The sequence below is a fragment of the Macrobrachium nipponense genome, chromosome 13, assembly GCF_015104395.2.
Source record: "Macrobrachium nipponense isolate FS-2020 chromosome 13, ASM1510439v2, whole genome shotgun sequence".
NCBI classification, from domain to species: domain Eukaryota; kingdom Metazoa; phylum Arthropoda; class Malacostraca; order Decapoda; family Palaemonidae; genus Macrobrachium; species Macrobrachium nipponense.
Genome location: NC_087206.1, coordinates 56,746,790 through 56,754,289, shown reverse-complemented (window position 1 = coordinate 56,754,289; position 7,500 = coordinate 56,746,790). Strand labels below are relative to the sequence as shown.

The window sequence follows — 7,500 nt, the reverse complement described above, 5'->3', positions numbered from 1 at the left end:
CGCGATTAACATTTCAGTTAGACAATTTCTGGTATTTCAAGATTAAAAGATTTTCACTCTGACTTTTTTTTTTTGGCACGAAACTCTACATTTTCTTCATTTTACTAATTATAACTAATCAGCTAACCTAAGACCTTTCCCGAACATTTGTATTTACTAACCAATAACTTTAAATTTAATTTTAATTTTGATTGTGTCATTTTATGTTATTTTTTGTGATTTTGGTTGTTTTTTGTGATTTCTTATACTTGATTTTTTTGTTTTAGTATTTGCTTTTTACTTGTTAACGTTCGAGTGAATGTTTACTTGTTTTTATTTTGTTTTTTGTTTTAGGATAACAAGGGTAATTCACGGGAGGTCTCTCGTTAGCATCACTTTACGGTCAGTTCAGTATCGTTTTACCAGTACTGTTAAGATGGTTTTTGTTGTTATTTAAGAATCGCTTACCGGTAACGTAAGACTTTGAGAATATTTCTGGGGAAAAATCTTATATTTTTTTTGGTGATCGAATACTTTAGTAAAAACAATTTATTGTCATTATCATTATTTTCTTTTCGGATATTACTGTCATAACTTTGATACTTTTTAATGATACTCAGTACTTAAGAAAATTTGTTTCCATTAACGAGTCGATGGTCAAAGAGAGACCGACTCCTTTCAGAACGTAAGAACGCCTGTGCTCACTGAAGTCAAACAAGGAAATTAACCATGCCGGAAGGTACACAGTCCGCGAGTTCGAGCGCAGCAGTAATGGGAACACATAAGGGACATGTAATTAACACATAGCTAAAATTTTGCGGAAGAAAGGATGGTCAGTTTAGCTTGTAACTTAAAGAACTGATAGAGCAAAGGTGGAGACACCCCTAGACAGCAAAATAACGGGACAGATAGAGAAAGCTTATTGAAGCCAAGAGTTATCTTGACTTGGAAGCCGGAGGAGACTTAGAGCGATACGTCCACTCCGAGACTTACCGAGATCTTAAGAATTGGGAAGAATTAAACGTATTTTAGGAAGGTTTATTCCACAGTTGGTGAAAGAGATCCAGTTACTAGCTTGCAAGGATAGTGCGTCAATTTAGTTAGACGAAAGACGCTATCAAGAGTTTTAGCTCTCGTTGTATAACAATATGAATGAATGGGGTACCTTCATGGAATCCCACAGGTTGGATAGAGGTAGAAGGAGGCAAGCAAAAATGCTAAGAGTCATGTTAAAAAATATTTAGACTAGCAATAATGATTGGAAGCCTGCCACAGAATCATTGCAAGGATGACCCGTAAGTGGGAGACGTCCGATGATTGGTAGCAGAGATTGAAGAGGAGGAAACAAAAATCCTAGGTAGAAGACCTGAAGGGAATCCTATATACAGACCTTTAGTCGCTATAGGACAAAAATAAAGTGGGTCCAAATAGATCTAGGACACCATCTAGAAATCAGAATAAGATGCCAGGGGTATCTTCTCAAGGAGGATTTTCGACAGTCACTTGTTATAACTGTCAGAAGAGAGGACATTATGCCAGTGACTGCCGAGGGATAGCCTTCTGTCCTTTCCATAAGAGAACAGGACATAGTCTCGAGAATGCAGAAATAAATTTGTTTCGCTCCTAGAGGTAGATCTCAATCGAGAGGCAGAGTAGAAACCAAAGTCAATCTCCCCCAGCTAGAGGAAATAGAAATTCCGTCCCAAATAGATATGCTAATCAAACAGCAAGCATAGGTTATCATCAGTTCATCAATGTCAGACGACGCAATGGGAAATTTTCTGCTTACTGGTACAATGAATCTTCCTCTATAACAGAGAGAACGTCCGAATGTCAAGGCTAAGCCCTAGCTACACAGGTTGGCAAGTTGATGTAAGAAAATTATATAATTATAGACCATTATTTCCAGCACTGTCGGTCTAGAGAAACCTATTGTACATTCTTTGATACAGGTAGTCCTAAGAATATAATGTCAGAAAAGGTGTATCGATTGTATTTTTCTCACTTAAGTTTGTTTTTTTTTTTTTGAACCAGCAGTAGATTGTAAGAATCACAGAAGTCCAGGGTAATGATATCCCCGTAATTGGACAGTTAGATTTTCCATTTTAGGCTAGGAAGAATGCTCTAAGAGAAAAGGTTCTGTAGCCAGAGATACAATTAGCTTTTGCTCATTGCTGATAGGTTATCCAACTATGGCTAGACAAGGGATAGCATTGATGCTCCTAGAGAACAACTAGTGATGACAACGGTCCCCGTGAGATTTCTAGAATACCAATATGCAAGTCAATTAAAACAAGACCCAGACTCAAGAGAATTCCACACTGAAAGGTATTTTAAAGAAGGATAAGACCGAGGGAAAGATATCCAGAATGCATCACGATTCCCACAACAGATCATTAACCTCTTAGAATCAAATCAATGCACTTATTTAAAGTTAGAGAGGGAATTAAGACTTAAACCCAGGAAAAGTACGTGGGTAGAATGTACAGTAAAATCCAATTTTGAAGGAAAATAGCGTTACAGATTACGAATAACAGAGGAGGAAAGGTTAAATTAACACTAGGTACAGAGATAGGCCTAGCAGAAGTATACTCCATACCTATCCGAGTTGTAAACGGGAAACAGTAGCAGCATTAGCCAAAGGAATGAAAATTATGCTCAGGACATAAAAACTGAGAAGAGCTAAAATAGGATCTCATTTAAAGGACATTAAGGAAAACCATGTTAGAGAGGAATTCATAGACTTACTGTGCGAATATCAGATATAGTCGCTCTTTGACGCGACACCTTGAAATACACGCGAAATAACGCAGATAGACATTCCATCAACAAAAAGCCAATTTACATACCACCTACAGAGTAGCACATTCCCAGAAGGAGATCATTGAAAGAGAAAGTACAAAGAATGAATAGGCAAGGAATAATAGAACCATCTAAATCCCCATGGTCTTTTCCACTTTTTGCTAGTTCTTAAAGGGACAAAACTTATAGAATAGTTGTGATTTCAGAAAATTGAACCAAATACTAAAAATGATCCTTATCCAATGCCATCAATGAGAGATCTTTATCGCCTTACTAAGGGTCCCCCAAGAGATACTTCACCACTATAGATTTATTGCAGGGATTCTTTGCAAATCCCTCTAGACGAAGAAAGTAAACCTTCAACTGCTTTATCCAACTAGTAACGGCAGATACCAGTATGTAAGAATGCCCTTTGTCTAAAGTCAAGCCCGCCCGTAACTTTTGTAGATTAATGGATAAAATTTTTGGGCGATTTACTAGGGCAAGGGGACGTACACTGTTACATAGATAATTTGGTATAGCAACAGATACTAGAGAGGAACATATAGACTTAGTTAGAGAAGTCCTTAAGAGATTATGAAAAGCCAACCTGAAGCTTAAACTAAAGTGAAAAGGGCGTAGAAGTAACGACTTAAAGATTAAGTCAAACAAGGAATATCCTACACCTCAGTGCAAGAAGGACGTAAAGTCATTCTTAGTTTAGCAAGGTTTTTTACCGCAAGTTCATAGGAAACTTTTGCAGTCATATCGCTCCACTAACTGAACTTTTAAGAACACGTATCATTTGTATGGACAGACGAGCAGCAGAAGCATCGATGAATTGAAAGAAAGATTAACACATCCCCCAGTACTTCAGCTTCCCAGACTTTGGCAAAGAATTCTTTTTAGCCACGGATGCAAGCCGCATTGATATAGAGCAGTTTAATGCAAAGCAAGAAATAATAAGTATATGCCATAGCTTTTATTACGTAGGAAATTGAAGCCCTCAGAAGTGAACTACTCAGTAACAGACCTCGAGTCTCTAGCTATAATAGACGCTTTAAAGCGTTGGTTCATGACAGCCCAAGATTATGATATAGAGGTGAAATATGTCCCCTGGGAAGAACGAATAAGGTAGCAAGATGCATTATCAAGATATGTGTCACAAGGTATAGTATAAATATGATAAGTCAAAAACCACAAAAAAGAATGAAACAATGTGCAACGAATAAATGTACTCACCATGCACTATACGGAGGCGCTTTTCCCGGCAAAATTTCATAAGGAAAAAAAAACAAGAAGAGATGAAGATCTAGGGACTGTTCAAATACGTTAGAAACGAACGAAACACAGCCCACAAGAATTAACCGAACTAGGTAGAAAGGTTGGATTTGGTCCCACAGATGCACTAACGGGACATAGATAGCGTATTAATTTGATGCCACGAATATGACCCATTTGTCATTTCTAGGTGTATGCACAAAAGGTTAGTACTAAGAGTCCTAAGAAACAAGGTCATTGAGCTAATTCACGACGATGACATAGAGCTCACCCAGGAAGGGATGAGACAATTAGATTAATCCAAAGAACTTTCCATTGGAAGGGAATTCACAAAGATGTTAGTAATTATGTGAAGAGCTGCAATATATGGCAACAGCTACAAGGGAGGACAGACAAGGAAGTACCACTAGGGAAAATATCTATCCCCACAGACTCCTTTCGAAGAGTATCTATTGATCTATCACAAATCTTCATACCACGAGTAAGGGAATAAGAATATACTAGTATGTATCGACGCGCTCACGAGATATACAGAGTTGGTACCACTACTAGTAAAAGTGCCAAGGATTGTGCAATCGCTCTCTTTGTAAGATATTTTGCAGATATTCTGCCCCACAGCTCATTATTTCTGATAATGGGACGCGAGTTCAACAACTCGTTAGCTCAAGAAATTTGTAACGCCTTTAAGGTAAAAGGTACCGATACGCCGTATCACCCAGCTAGTAATGGCTTTGGTAGAAAGGAAAGAATAAAGGAAGGTTTTAGACGTATTTGGCTCACACAGTAGGACAGGATCCTGACTGGGACGTCAATTTACCTTTAGTCCAATTATCATTAAATGCAAGGCATCATACGAGTACTCGAGCAACTCCCTATAAAAGCTTTGATGGGATATGAACCCAGATTACCTTATGCATGGCTGAATCAGCCAATACAGCCTAATTACTCTGAAGATATCATGAAGATAAGAATCGGAAACTTTAAAGTAATCCACAAGCAATTGCACAAGAATTTAGAAGAAGCCCAGCAGAATATGATAGAGAAGCATCAAGAAGGATTAAGGCCTGTAGACTACAAGAAAGGGGATGAAGTCTATATTAAGAAGGAAGTAAGAAGTGGTATTAATTATAAGTAGCCACAAAAATTCACAGGACCATACAAGGTCGTAGACGTACAAGAAACTAAGATAAAAGTTAAGAAAATGAATAACCAAATGCCTTCCACATATGCTGAATCATTAGAAGAAGAAGAATTTTGGATAAACAAGGACAAGGTCAAGAGAACCAAAGAAGTTGAAGAATCCGAAATGACAGAGACATCAGAAGACATTCCAGAAGAAGGAACTAGATATAACCTAAGAAATAGAAGAGTCACTTTTCAGTGAAGCAGAAGAACAAACCCATTAATTCATCCTATTATTCCCATATATTTATTTGATTTTTTTATTGCTAAGTTTACCTTCATCGGTCGACTTAGGAATAATCTTTTATTGTTGCAATTCTTACTTTAATAAGTCGGTTTGTAGCAAAATTTTGGAGTTATGTGCACTAACTTCAAATTCATTTTGACTTGAAGGGAAATATTTGGGTATGTAAGAAACGGTTCAATGCGTAGTATAAGAATTTCAAGACGTATATTAAGTTAAATCATTCCATAAGAACATTCTTAGAAGTAAAAGAATAAATAAGACGGGTTAAGATAGATATTAAGAGATTTTAAGATAAGAGAATTAGTTTCAGAAATTATTAAGATTTTGAAGGGGTAATTAATACACTTATTTTGTTCAAATCCATAAGATGTTGATTGATGAAAACTTACTAATAAGATATTAATCGATGAAGACTCACTAACAAGAAGTTAATTGATGAAGACTCATTAACAAGATAGTAGTTGTTGAAAACTTACTAACAAGATATTGATTGGTGAAAACTAACTAATTGTTGTCACAGTAGAAGAAACCTACAAGTATTAACCACTAACCTGTTCCTTTAACCGAGTTGCCAATTTTGTTTTAGTATCAAGCAGTGAAGTTATATTGTTTAATGTACAAGGTTACTCAGAAATTACAGTAAGAATGTCCAATGAAATTTTGCATAAACACAATACACAATCTCAGTAGGAAGTCAAGGACACCCTTGTTATTGCATACAAATACACAAGGATATTTTCTCCCAGGACTTGTCTCCAAGCACCAGGTCACAGCAAACAAGCAGCCATCAAGTGTCGTCAACGAAGAACGAAATTTATTTTCCATAAAAGAAAAACGATATCCACCTAGATAGAATAGGACTGAGGACTGAACCAATCATGTACTGTAAACTTGGATAGTTATCATTATTTTTTGCTTCTACCATGCATTTATATAACTTATGACTTAAGGGCTTATGTATGTTTAACTTTCAGTTTTCTTGTTTTTTTGGTGATTTATTTTGTTTGCATTCAGTTTCATGTTTCTTAAAGTGATTTACTCGTATTTGAATTCAGTTTGATGATTCTTTTAATATTACTTAATCAAGTATTTGTTCATATTCATATTCAGTTTCTTACGTTTCTCTGAATGCTACTTACTCAAGAATTTATTCATGTTTACATTCAATTTTGATTGTTGCCCTTAATATTACTTAATCAAGGATTTGCTCATGTTTACATTCACTTTTGATGTTTTTGAGTTAAAGTTTCAATATGATTTCCAAGAAGCATAAGTTAGGAGTCATCTTGTAGGTATAATATTTGCTTCAGCTTAGTTAACGCTGTCAGAGTCAGCGAGGTAGCGGGCCGAGACTGTAATAGTGTGGCACAGTGTCGTTATTCCAAAAGACAATAACTTAATAATACTTAAGAAAAAGGCATGAAACGGTTAATACGGAAGAAAGGAGAAAAGGGAATAAGATAATGATTTTTCTTAGCGAAGGGATTTTGTTACTCCAAACATTAGGCTTTTAGCCATTAGACATCTGGTTTTCATCTCCCCCAAAAAGCCTCTGTCCGTACCAGCGATTAGTGACCAACAAGAGATTATAGCCGATGAGGGATATCGCCCAGGCATATTCGAGAAATTGGAAACTACTCTCATTAGCGCCTATGACTAATCGCCGTTCCCTTCGTGAACAGGTCAGAGAGAGCATCTGGCATACGTTAAAAAGGAATTCTATGACCCGTTGTTCAAAGGAGGGGAGTGCCGAACTCTTAAGTGCCCCACCCTTTCGAGATAGACCTATAGACTTCGACGAATCAAGAAGCAGAGCCAGATCAGTGGGATACCCCAGAAATGTGTATCAACGAATGACCTATGAGGTTACGAAAAGGATACACCCCCAAGAAGCCAGGACATCAAGAAGGAGGCGTATACAAATTCACAGCCTACGAATCATTGTAGAAGATATGACAGGAAGGCAGTTTGTATACAAGTTTGCAGCCACTAAGACACAAGAAGTCTTTTAGAAGATGCCACACCCAGTC

The 7,500-nt window shown here is 36.9% G+C and overlaps 1 protein-coding gene across 1 annotated transcript in view; it reads right to left on the bottom strand.

Annotated features, from left to right (window-relative positions):
* Positions 1-7,500, bottom strand: part of LOC135225798 (replication factor C subunit 3-like) — a 133,444-nt gene that overhangs the window by 25,803 nt on the left and 100,141 nt on the right. The window lies entirely within an intron of this gene.